The sequence below is a fragment of the Onychostoma macrolepis genome, chromosome 22, assembly GCF_012432095.1.
Source record: "Onychostoma macrolepis isolate SWU-2019 chromosome 22, ASM1243209v1, whole genome shotgun sequence".
Lineage (NCBI taxonomy): Eukaryota > Metazoa > Chordata > Actinopteri > Cypriniformes > Cyprinidae > Onychostoma > Onychostoma macrolepis.
In genome coordinates this window covers 7,634,696-7,648,724 of record NC_081176.1, presented here as the reverse complement: position 1 = coordinate 7,648,724, position 14,029 = coordinate 7,634,696, and the positions used below count along the sequence as shown (strand labels likewise).

Sequence of the window (14,029 nt, the reverse complement as noted above, 5' to 3'; positions counted from 1 at the left end):
ACAAAACAAACCAAACCCCCAACAGTACTATATAGTCTATTACACATTTTACTTTCTTTTATAAACTTAATAATATCATCATAAAGTCAAACCAAAAATTATTCAGACTCCAGATATATTTTTTATTTTTATATTTTTAACTAGTGGGTGCAGGACACTACAGTTAATTTATGTTAGTGAGGATAGCAAAATAAAGTAAACTGACATATTATACCCAACAATTCTTCATAAAGTGGATTACCAGTAAAACTGATCAAAATTTGGGACCAAAACTTTGATTTGACACTTTGACCTGACCATGTTTAATTACATACCTTTCTTCCAAGTTATCTGACATTATCAAGATTAATTTGTTCTGACACAGTTTAACTCTTGAGTTCTTGTCATATTTTATTACCATTTTTGAAACTATAGCGAATAAACTGTGAATATTTTGAGTAAAAAAAGGAAAAATATAATAGCAGCAAAGACAAAAATATTGAATGAAAGGAGAAATAGTTGCATTAGATTAGAGTTAGAGTAGTTAGCCACAGTTTAATTATTTCCATGTGAGAATGACACATGACACAATGATGTTAATCCTCTCTGACTAATTTAACAGTAATTTACTACATGGTACCAGAACAGAGACAACTAAAGCCATAAAAACACATTTCAAACTCACCAACCAGACGCCACAAACAGAACAAAACTAATTTGAGAAACATTTTCTTCATCGGTTCACTGAAAAGCCCACGATAGTGACGCTTAAAATGTCTGAAAACACTCACGACTGAACTGTGATATTTATCTGGTTGGATCCTCCCCAAACCTCAGTTAGTTTCCACTCACATGTTCTTCCCCTTTAACATCATGAAAACCAGTGAATCATATTTATAATTTTGGCTTGTGTTGCTACAACTGAATTCATAAGTGAATGTTAATATAAACAGAGCAACCTGTAAATATAACTCTTAATTCAGAGAAATTAACATTTGGCTCGCTGTGAGATTTGAAATTTGATAAGAAATATTTGAGTTCATAATGAGATCTCTGGTTTCTGATTGACTTTGGTATTTTGGTGAATCTGAGCAAAATAACTTGTTTCAAACTCTAGTTGAAATGTGCATTTTCTTTGGTCTTTTCTTCTGGAGAAACTGAGATGTGTAGATTTGCTGCTAAAGTGTAGTCGTGCTATCAGAGATGCTCTTCGATAGCAATCTTTCTTGACATACTATGCATTTGTAAAACCACATTTTTCCATCTTAAAATCATGTCTAAATTACGACAAATTCTGTCAATGTCAAATACAGAAAAGTTCATTCCTGCATTCATGAGATCAAGGCTAGATTATTGATAAAGCCCTGAGTGGTTCAGCTCCTCGGGACTTGAGCGAGCTCCTATCGCATTATATTCCTTCATTACAGTCTCAAAATTCTGGCCAGTTAATAATATCTAGACACACTCTGTCAGTTTACATTGCGATTAAAGACCAATTTCTAACCTAGCATACATTTAACACACTATCACAGCTCTATAATTCACCCTTAAAATTAAAATTTCCTGTTAACCTCAGAGTGAGAAAATCTTATTGATAAGGCAAGCAAATACAGATGATAAATGGACAGCAGTAGTAAAGAGAGGTCAGTGTGTCTCTTTATTCATTTGTTTTATGTATCTGAGGGAAATATAAACAAAGCCTTTCAAACGGGATTTTCAAAAAAGGCCCTATCTGATATTGAAAGAGAGAGTGCAAACTCAAGTAGTCATTATGACAAAACAACAAAAACAAAAAAACAAAAACCTTGAAAAACTTATAAGGAACAGAGTTACGCTTTAGATTTCAATACTTTTTGAAAAAGACATAAAGCCATAAATTAAATGTCATATACATTTATAACGCAAAAAGAAATGACATTATCAATTATGTAACTCGTGTGAATATGTGTTTGATCTTGTTGAGCTCTTCTGGATCTGATGTCATAAACCAGAAGAATGACAGTAGCCACACCACCAGAGCAGAGAGGACCAATCAGATCACAGCTTCAGTAGAACCACAACAGTGGACAGAGTCTGAGGAATAAAAACATTAAACTGAGATCAGCTCAGTCAATAAACATTAATATCAAGAAGATTTTAAATCTGAGCCTGTATGAAAACTAATAGCAGAAGAGTGGCTGAATTACGCAAGGACACTGGCGCTCTGTCAAAAGTGTGTCTGCATGTATTCAGTGATTAGAATATAAAGCTTACAAACAGTTTAACATAAACTAGATCTATGTGTTTCCCATACTGATAGCCCAAAATGAAGAGCTCCAATGGATTTTCAGTGTCCAACAGAGTACAAAAGTATAAAGTTTTTACCTTGACTTGTACCTGGACTTTAAAGGGGCTCTAGCCTCTAGGTCAATCCACAGCATTATGTCCAAGGATGGCACCCTGTAACCAACCCCAAAGATATTAATGCTTGCTTTAAAGAATTTTATAGTGAACTGTACACTTCCAGCAATGAAGCCACTCATTCTGATCTAATGGGTTTTTTTTGGACTCTCTTGAAACACTCAAACTTAACAACGCAGCCAGGGCTGAGTTGAATTCGGACTTCGCTTTGGAGGATATAGTCTCCGCCGTCAAGTCATTTCCAACTGGAAAGGAGGCGGGGCCAGATGGATTCAGTTCAGAATTTTTTACTAAATTCTGTCATATTCTTGCCCCGCTTCGTCTTAGAATGATAATCAATTCCAAGAAAGATAATGTTCTGCCTACTACATTGTATGAAGCCAATATATCCCTCATCTTAAAGAAAAATAAATATTAAACTGACCCGGCTAGTTATAGGCCAATCATGCTTCAGAATTTTGACAGGAAAGTTGTCACTAAAACTTCGACTATTTGGCTTAACAAACATCTATCCTCCATCATTCACCCTGACCAGACCGGATTTATCCCTGACAGATTCTGTTTTTTTAATGTACGTCGCCGCCTCAATACAATATACGCTAATCACACGAAAGCTAACAAGGCGGCGATTCTGTCCTTGGATGCACAGAAGGCTTTTGATCAGGTTGAGTGGCATTACATGTTTGGATCATTACAGAAGTTTGGGTTATTTATATCATGGGTTAAATTAATATATGCTAGGCCAGTGTGTTTTAATTTTAACGAACGCAGATAGGTCATCTAAGTTCCCTTTGCACCGCTCGGTACAACAGGGCTGTCCCCTTTCATCTGCCCTTTTTGCTATTGCAATAGAGCCCCTTGCTATATGTATAAGATGTCATAAATGTATCATCATGGGTCTTGAAGTTGGGGGGAGTGAAGCCCTTGTTGTATTTGAAGAACTCTGAAGTTCTGTTCCTGTTCTTTTAGTGTTAATTACTTCTTTTGGGAGATTATCTGGGTATACAATCAACCTGTCGAAAAGTAGCTTTATGCCACTGTCTGATACTTACAGACCTGGCTTTTTGGAAAAATATTCCATTCAGGAATAGTTAGGGACTACTTTGACAACCTGACTTGGGGTATGTCTTGTAAACAGTGAAGGTAGCAGTAGGATGAGTGTACGTATGGCACTGGTGGCTGCACAAGTTGCCAATGGTTCAAATTGTCACTTTACTTTTAGTTTTTTTTTTTGGTCAAGCATCACACTTTGAATGAAACTGTTAATGTTTTTTTTTAATTTTTTAATTTATTTATTTTTACAGCATTAGGGTAATCCAAATGTGCCATATGACAGTCTGGATGCAAACAACTGAAGGTAGATTCTGGAGACTGTTCTTTGTAGTACTGCCCTAAACATGATGGAAGATTTGGAGTACATCTTCATCTATGATAGTCAGCAACCCAACAGATACTAGTGCCCAGACTGCATCAACATCAGATACCTGTATAAAACCAAACAAAAACAATATTAATAGGGAATGGATCATGTGTCCTGCCTACACTGCCATACCATTGGGTTAGTTCACCCAACATTGAAATTTATGTCATAATTTACTCACCCATGACTTCCGTTCATTTTTGGAACACTTTCAGGCACTTTCAGATTTAAAACTTTGCAGGATATTTTCATTCACTTAGAGCTGTGTTACACGTGAAAGGTAATTTTCAAAAATCCATAATAGGGGCACTTTAACATGTATATTACCATGATAAACTCTCTGAGAGTTGTCATGGCAGAATTGTCTTTATCACCTTATTTAATATAACATGTGTATTCAATGAGTTTCCATTCCTGGGATTCTTAGATATGTAAGTCATCATAGATGGATGAACTCCGATAGTGATGAACGGCATTTCTGTTTGCTCAAATAACCCACAGATAAACCCATAATAGCTTTTCAATGACTTTCCTAAAGAGGAAAATATATAAAGGGCTTAATTACGGCAGTCTGAGGAGAGAAAGATGTTTAATTTACCATCACTACCTCAGCAGCTGTATTACAAACACACTCACTGCAGTGTTTAGTCAAGGTAATAGTGAAGGTAATAAACTTTGACAGATGTAGGATGTTAATAACAGTGGAAGCACATCATCACAGTCTGTGAATGTTTCTCCTCTCGACAGTTCATAAAGCAGGAGCCGCTCGGTACTTCAGAGGCTCTTTTCTCTTATTGGAGACATTGGTTCACTAATATGTTGAGTGTAAAATATGACAGTTATTCTGTATTCTGTCTGTCATAACTTAAAACAGTGATCCAGGCTTCTATACTGCTCAGTTTCTCTAAAAGAAAACTCCAAGGTAAAGTCACATGTGCTTAAACTAGAGTTTCAAAAGAGTTATTTTACTAAGATTCACTAAAATACCAAAGTCTGCAGTCTACAATCAGAAATCTCATAATGAGAAACATATCTCATCAAAATTTATTTTTATTTTTATTTTTTTATTTAATTAGGCTACAGGTTACTTTATGTTCTCAATGTCATTCTCTAATGAATTCAATTGTAGCAATACAATAACACAATAAATGTGATTACCTGTTTTTTTATTTTTATTTTCTTTTTTCTTCTGAGTCAAAATGCACCCTCTTCCCTTTTGTTTTATCAGTACAATCATCAGTACATGTGGTTTGATCTGACGGGTGGATAGACAGCTTGCATGTTTGTGGTCACTGTGTGTCAGAAGTTTACTTTCTTTCTTTCCTGCTAAAATGAACCTCACAATGTTCCACACAATTTTTTTTTAAATAAAACATTAAGCCGGGAACAAGTGAAAACATCTTAATATATCTAAGTTTTGCATAACACAGAAATAATATACTGACAGTTTTGTTGAAAGTGCAACCTTTCTCTTTTGTCCTTTTACAGCCACTTCCACCAAACAGTCAAAAAAAATAAATCTCCCTGGTCATTGGTCGTTTTTTTTGCAGGCAAGTTCAGTATTGTACATTTACAGTAGTGAAGAAATACAGTAGTGACCATATATTTTCCCATAATCCTTTGCGGTTTACATTCAAATACATGTATACACATTTTACAGTATCTTACTGCACATATTACAGTCAAATACTGTTCAAATGACAAAAATTGGTTACAGTGTGCATGAAACAGAACACTGGTCAGAATTCCCTGATACAAGATATAAAGAAGCTTTCTTTATGCTTTTTTAAAATAATCATTTCAGTTTATTGCCAAGGCAACACTTCCAGTTTTTGTTCAATATCCAATTTATATTTTATTTATTAATTTTGTTTTATTTTAGATGTAATTTAATTAACAGAAATGTTTTTATAGTTTTAGTCAGGGGTGTCCAACCTTTTCCTAAAGGGGGCCAGATTCGAAGATGTGGGAACACTGGGGGGTCGGACGCTTCTCCCTATATATACAGTGGGGAAAGATTATTTGATCCCTTGCTTATTTTGTACGTTTGCCCACTGACAAAGAAATGATCAGTCTACAATTTTAATGGTAGGTTTATTTTTATCTGGCCTGATGGCCGTCTAGGTGACGATGTCTTCACTGGGGATCTGTCTCTGAGGCTGTAGAAGTCATCTCTAGGTGCTGAACCACCATCTGATCTGGATATGGCCTGGATCCGGGTGACTGCAGTGACCATCTGATCTGGTGGCTACGGTGACCTCGGAATAAGAAAGAAACAGACTAATATTAGCATAGATGCCATTCTGCATCATCATCCCGTGCCCATATGGAGGCAGCGTCATCATGCAAAGAATCTGTGCAAAGGATCATGGGGGCCCGAAGTGTCCATCAGTTGTACCCTTCGAAATCCTTCATTCCGAAAGGCCCTTTGAAGTGGCTAGTTTTGAGCACTTCGGTTTGGAACGACACTTCGATATGGTGGCCATGATTGTTTTCACTCCGAAGTGCCCTTCGGAGGGCGATTATATCCTGTTTGGAACGCACCGAGGGTTGGCGGATCCTGAGCAAATCACTCCTGATAACATGCAGATTCAGATTGAGCCACTAGATGATGTTGTTGATCCGGAGATGAAACACAGACACAAATCAGACTACAGAGATATAAAGACTTTATCATTGTCTGTCAGAGAGACTCTTGAACCTCAGAGTGAGAAAACTTTATTGATAAAGGCAAGAAAACATATGAAAAATGTACAGCAGTAGTAAAGAGAGATATGTGTGTCTCTTTATTCCTTTGTTTTATGAATCTGAAAGAAATATAAACAAAGCCTGGGAAAAAAAAAATTTCTGAACTGACAGAGAGAGTGCAAACTCAGATAATCATCAGTATTTATGGCAGTAACACTAGTAGAACAAAAACACACTTGAAGTAACTTTAAAGTTCAGCATTCTGCATTTCAATACTTCTTGAAAATGATGAACATACAAAGGCATAAATTAATAAATCTCACAAATATTTATATATGCAAACACAGTTTGTGAGAAATGGCATCATCAATCATGTACCTGATGTGTGAATATGTGTTTGATCTTGTTGAGCTCTTCTGGATCTGATGTCATAAACCAGAAGAATGACAGTAGCCACAACCACCAGAGCAGAGAGGACCAATCGGATCACAGCTTCAGTAGAACCACAACAGTGGACAGAGTCTGAGGAATAAAAACATCAAACTGAGATCAGGGTTGTATTCCCAAAAGCAGGTTATGTAACATACCCGGGTATGTTTGAGGATAAGTGAGCAGATAACCTCAGCTTTCGGTTCCAAAATCTGAGGTTACTTTCAGGGTATGTAAGTTAATCATAGCAACCTGCTCTCTGAAGATAACCTGCTCCAGAGCAGCTTATGTTCCAGGGTTAGTTCACTTCAGAGCCATCAGAGGATGTACGATCTACTGACGAGCCTTCAGTGGTCGTGACAGATAGCGCACAGTATTATATATTATGACAATACAGTTATGTATATAGCCTACTATATATATATATATATATATATATATACACTGTAAAAAATTGCTGTAAAATTTACAGTTGCCAGTAAGACTGTAAATTTACAAGAGTACTGTAAATCAATAATTACAATTGTACTGTAAAAATACAGCAAACTCTTGCATGCTGTAAAATTGTTATGATGGTGTGTAAACATTTGGTAAACTTATTTCATTTGATTCTACTAAGAAGGAACATTTCTTAATATAAAACTGCAAACACTTAATTTGTAACAGTAAAGTTACTAAAAACATGACTTTAACTCAAATTGTTGCAGTTTATCATCAGCTATAGCGCACATGCATGTAGTAAAGCACTTAACAAAGAGATCATCACTGTATCAGCAACTCTACAGTTACTGTCTTTAAATAAAGCAACAGAACATCAGAATTTATGGCTCATCATTGACTGAAGCACAGGCTCTACTCTCCACCACAACGGTGATCCACAAAACTAAATTAGATCTCTCTTGTGCAAAATAATACAGTTCAGTTAAATATTTACTCTCCTTATAGATAACACCTGCTGTTAACAAGCAGAATCACTGAATGAAAGAGAAACAAGAACTACAACTGACTTCAGCCACAGCCTTAGATGAACTCAACTGAAATACAAGACATCATTAAATCTCTCAAGATCTGATTAAACAACTCCACAAACAGCATTTCCAGCTTCACACATTACAATTTGACTTTATTTCTGTCATATGTCTATAAAAATTATTTGAGAATTAACAGAAGTTTAGTTGTTTTATTGAAAACATTTAGTTTGACCTCACCATTGTGGCGGTCAGGGTTTGCTTTACTTGGGCTCTTGACCATCAAATTTTAGTCTTAGCTTTTTTCTGGCTGCTGTAATTGTGTTTGTAAATTTTAGGTGACCTTTTGGGTGCATTTAATTATAAAACACTTTATAATCTATAATAACATTTATTAACAAATTATTTAATATTTTCTCTAAACCTTGAATTTTTAGACAAGCACCTGCAATTCTGGCCAAATTAAAGATATGTAGTGTGTGAATTTGCACATATTACTTTGCAAAAACGTTTGCAGTTTGTTTTTAATATTACATTCTTAAGGACTCTATGCTTACATTTCTTTTCAGGAGCACTAGTGCTCCTACTTAATAAAATAAATAAATCAATAAAACATAGGAACAGACCTTCTGATCAATGACAGGAGCGTCATTCCTGGGATTCGGTAACATTTCAACTTGTAATATACATGTTTTTTCAACTACATGTGATTCAACTTCTAAATACCCCACATCATTAGGCACATATCAAACCTCCAAAAAATCATACTTTCCCACCTCAGGCATTAAAGACCTTTTATTATTTTCAGGGGTTTTTTTCAGCTTTCTAACCGGAAGACCTCAGTCAGTCCGTGTCGGCCACAACACCTCGAGCACTACCACACTGAACACAGGTGCCCCACAAGGCTGTGTGCTCAGCCCGCTGCTCTTCACGCTGCTGACCCACGACTGCACTGCCAAGTCCAGCTCCAACCACATCATCAAGTTCGCTGATGACACAACAGTGGTAGGCCTCATCAGCAACAACGATGAAACGCACTACAGAGAGGAAGTGGCACAGCTGGCTGAATGGTGTGGCACTAACAACCTGTCCCTCAATGTGAGTAAGACAAAGGAGGTTGTGATGGACTTCAGGAGAAACTCCGGTGATCACCCCCACTGACCATCGACAGCTCGACTGTGGAGAGTCAGCAGCACTAAATTCCTGGGGTGCACATCACAGAGGATCTCACCTGGTCCACCAACACCATGTCACTCTCCAAGAAGGACAGCGCCTACACTTTCTCCGCCCGGCTGAAAAGAGCAAGTCTCCCTCCACCCATCCTCACCACTTTCTACAGGGGCACCATTGAGAGTGTGCTGACCAGCTGCATCACTGTCTGGTACGGAACTGTACTGCAGCAGACCGCAAGACCCTCCAGTGGACAGTGAACACAGCTGCAAGGATCATCGGTGCCCCTCTCCTCCATCCTGGATATTTTCCTCACACGATGCTCCAGCAAAGCCAATAGTATCGTGAAGGACTCCACCTCCACCCCCACAGTCTCTTCCAGCTCCTACCATCAGGAAGACGGTGCGGAGCATCAGAGCCCGCTCTGCCAGACTGCTCAACAGCTTTTTCCCCAGGCTGTGAGAGCCCTGAACTCAAATCACCCGCCCTCTCTGAACCCCCATACAAACCCCTACCTCCTGTAACATGTAACGTGCAATTCAAAGTGTGCTACACACAGGTGAGTGGGCCTGTACAAACCACCTGTAGTAGCACACTCTCCTCCTCTATGCACTAGTCACTTTCCACACACACTGCTGTGTGTACACAAATCCCACAAAAGACTCAGTAATATATGTATGTTTACATGCTCATGCACTACAAATCATCCTGCACTGTTCCCCAGCCAGCTGCTTGAACTCAATGTTTCTCCTTGCACATGTACAGTACTTATCTGAAGCATTCGTATAGTTTGTATAGTTTGTATTTTTTAGTTTGTATAGGTACTTTTTTATAGATAGTATATTTATATTTATAGTCAAAATTTATCAGTAGGATAGTTGTGTATAGGTTTATATTGTCTTACTCCATTGTTGTATGCCTGTATTTATGTAGCACCGTGGTCCTGTGAGGCACGACATTTCGTTCCACTGTATGCCCCCGCATGTAGCAGAATGACAATAAAGCTCAACTTGACTTGACTTGACTTGAACATACTCTGAGTTGAATGAACTTACTCCCGGACGCGTTTTTGGAACCACATACCTCGAGTAAGCAAGGTTTGTAACGTCCAGTATCTTCAGTTGTGGTGTCTGTGATGGTCAGAGATCCAGTTTGATCATCCAGCTTCAGTCTGTCTCTGAATCTCCCATCAAGAACACCATCATATACAGTCATGCTGTCGGCCTGTTTATTGATTTCAGCTATTAAAGTGATTTCATTTCCAAACCTCAGCCACAGCCATATCACCCTGCAGCCCAAGACTGGTTGCCCATTGAAGCTAAGCAGGGCTGAGCCTGGTCAGTAGCTGGATGGGAGACCTCCTGGGGAAACTAGGTTGCTGTTGGAAGAGGTGTTAGTGAGGCCAGCAGGGGGTGCTCACCCTGTGGTCTGTGTGGGTCCTAATGCCCCGGTATAGTGACGGGGACACTATACTGGCAAAAAGCACCGTCTTTCGGATGAGACGTTAAACCGAGGTCCTGACTCTCTGTGGTCATTAAAAATCCCATGACACTCATCGTAAAGAGTAGGGGTGTAACCCCGGTGTCCTGGCCAGATTCTCTCCACTGGCCCTTATCAATCATGGCCTCCTAATAATCCCCATCCACTTGATTGGCTCTATGACACTCTCCTCTCCACCTGTAGCTGGTGTGTGGTGAGCGCTCTGGCGCCATTGTCCTGTGGCTGCCGTCGCATCATCCAAGTGGATGCTGCACACTGGTGGTGGTTGAGGAGAGACTCCCCACATGATTGTAAAGCGCTTTGGGTGTACAGCAATACACAATAAAGTGCTATATAAATGCATAATTCATTCATTCATTCATTCAACCTCCACTGAATTACATCATTATCCATTATTTCAGTAAGATCAGAGTTTAGAGTGACTGAATCTCCCTCTTTCACTGATATTTCATCTGTATCACCAAACACACACAAAAAACAAACAGAAACACGGTTCATCACAGATTGAGAGGGCTATTTGATGATTTACTAAAGTCAAAAGTTTGAAGTGTAAATTTGCAATGACTGATATCATAAAAGAACTGAAGTATGGTGTTTGGATTCATAACTGTATGCTTGTGCTGATTCTGTAAGGATCAACCATTGGCCCAACAACAGAAACCAACAGTATTCAGCATGCAGGTCTTTTACTTCAGCTTCTGCAAATTATGTTCCCATAGGAAAGAAAATAAGCTAAGATAATAGGCCTATATTCGGAATTTAAATAAGACTTGTGTTTCTCATGCTTGACAAGTGACCACGAACGACAGAGATAGCTAATTACTATGCTATATAGAAAAAGATAATAGCCTAATTTCAGAAGCACAAGGTGATGTGATTCTGCAACCGAGTCTGGTCCCAACACAGGATCACGACAGTTCCCTTTAAGGCATGACTGGGTGCAATTTATTTTGAAGAACAAAAAGTAAAAACATTTCAAGTCATGTTCACCACAAGCACCATTTTACCAAAGAACATTTCTGTGGGACACTGTATGACTCAAAATTTTTTCTGGTTTAGGACTACTAAAAGAATAGCACTATTAGACTTATTTTAGCATAGTAAAAGATTGTCAGAGATGGAGAAAATAAAAGCACAGAGCATCTGCTGCAGCACTAAAGACTAAAAATTCAGCTGGAGATGGGAGAACTGCTGCTGACCATGACATACTGGGTCTCCATTAAAAAAAGAGGGTAAAAGAGGGTTTAGGGGAGTGCTGGGTAAAGCAATGCAACACGTTTTAAATGGACTAGTTGTAAATATGGTTCTGATACAGGTAGATTCTAAGAAATAAACAGAAAACAAATACTGACAGTGCTAGTGTTGTTCCATTAAGTCAAGACATACACATAAAAGTGTGTAAATTGTGCTGTTAATACATGATATTTAAGCAACCAAAGCAAAATCTGAAAATGAGCAAATACTTTGAACATAAAAGAAAAAGGGAAACAAAACCCCGAGTGCTGGTTGGCACAATAAGAGCCCAGTAAAATTTCAGAACTCTAGTAATAAATTAAATGATATTTGATTTAAGTTTGATTATGTCTTCATCCAGATCATTTTTAGTTTTACCCGCCACAACTGAACCAGATGGGCCACATCTCAGAAATGGCAAAACCGGTTTGTTGCACACAGTTTGTTACATCACATGATATAAATATAAAATATATTAAAGTCATATAGGTTTTATGCCTCGATATCTTAAAGTTCGAGGTCGTCGCTGGACAAGTTAATTTATGATGAATTTACACAACAATACTTACATTTATCTGTTCACTACACACGCAACAGCAGCAAGGCTTAGGAAAAATGTCAATTCATTAACGTTTTACTGAACCAACCTCTCCAACTACAAAAAAAAAAAACAAAACAAAACAAAAAAACATGTGAAGCCAGCGCCTCCTGCTGGGTGAATCGTCGAGAGGAGACACATACAGTATACAGACTGTGATTACGCACCTCGATGTTGATTTTTTTTATTTGATTTTTCAATTTTTTTTTCCAGGTTTATTTGATGAATAGAAAGTTCAGAAGAACAGCATTGATCTGAAATATAAATCTTTTGTAACATTATAAATGTCTTTATCGTCATTCTTTTAATCAATTTAAAGCATCCTTGCTAAATAAAAGTATTAATTTCCATAATTTCTTTCCCTAAAAACAAAACAAAATTTATACTGACTCCAATCTTTTGAATGGTTTATTAATGTTACAAAAGCTTTTTTATTTCAGAAAAATGCTGATCTTTGGATCTTTCTATTCATCAAAGAATCCATTAATAATAATAAATACTTCTTGAGCAGCAAATCAGCATATTAGAATGATTTCTGAAGGATCATGTGACACTGAAAATACATATTTAATCACAGGAATAAATTACATTTTAAAATATATTCAAATAGAAAGCAGTTATTTTAAATAGTAAAAATATTTCACAATATTACTGCTTTTGCTGTATTTTGGATAAAATAAATGCAGGCTTGGTGAGCAAAAGAGAATTCTTTAAAAAAAAAACATTCAAAATCTTACTGTTCAATAATTTTGACTGGTAGTGTAGATATGTATCATTGCATCTAGTTGTTTTGGATAATAAAAAAATGTCAGGTCTGACAATATCGTGTCTTTTCAAATTTAAATCTAGATTCAATCGCATTGGCCCATGGAAACCTCTATGAACACACTTGACATGAAAATCGCGGTGGACGAATTTATGTTTTATTAACAAGTGTGTGCGTATTCTGCACTAATGGCGCGCGCGCACACAGGATACCTGCCTGCCTCCGCTGCGAGTCCCTATCAAGCACTTTACCGATTCAGCTGCTCCCCTCTCCTCCTCCTCCTGGCTCTTTACACCGCGTCACTCACCGCAGAGCAAGCCTGGTCTTGATAAAGCTGCTGTGAAAATGTGGGAAAAGAAGACGAGGAAGAAGTTGGGGTGAAGCGTTCTTTATATATGCGGAGCAAAACACTTCATGGCTCCGTCTATAGCGCATTGTGATTGGGTGGTTTACGCTGTCAATACAGGAGACAAACCAATGGGCCACTAGCTGCTCGCAGTCCCTGCGTGATGGTCCTTGAAAAAAAAAAAATCCTGTCGGCCCCTTCAGTGCGTCGGCCCACCGGGAAAATGCCCACTATGCCCCATTACCAGTCCAGCCCTGGCCAACACCCAAGACGTCACTTCAAGGACTACTGAACCTCCAGCCAATCAACAACTTTGGGAAACCCCTTTCTGCAACAAGGTTACACAAAAGGAATTCCCTTAACACAAAGGCAATGCAAGTAAAACCTCCAGATTCTAGCTGAACTGGTGCATTTAAAGGGATACTCCACCCCAAAATGAAAATTATGTCATTAATCACTTACCCCCATGTCGTTCCAAACCTGTAAAAGCTTCGTTCGTCCTCGGAACACAATTTAAGATGTTTTGGATGAA

At 37.9% G+C, this 14,029-nt stretch overlaps 1 long non-coding RNA gene across 1 annotated transcript; it reads right to left on the bottom strand.

Moving 5' to 3' along the window:
• Nucleotides 1–5,373: 5,373 nt before the first annotated feature.
• On the bottom strand, nucleotides 5,374–13,486 carry LOC131531162 (uncharacterized). Its single transcript, XR_009268581.1, has 3 exons — nucleotides 13,403–13,486; nucleotides 6,866–7,009; nucleotides 5,374–6,057 (listed from the first exon to the last, which is right to left on the bottom strand). It is a non-coding gene; the product is annotated as an uncharacterized LOC131531162 (long non-coding RNA).
• Between the last annotated feature and the right edge of the window lie 543 nt (nucleotides 13,487–14,029).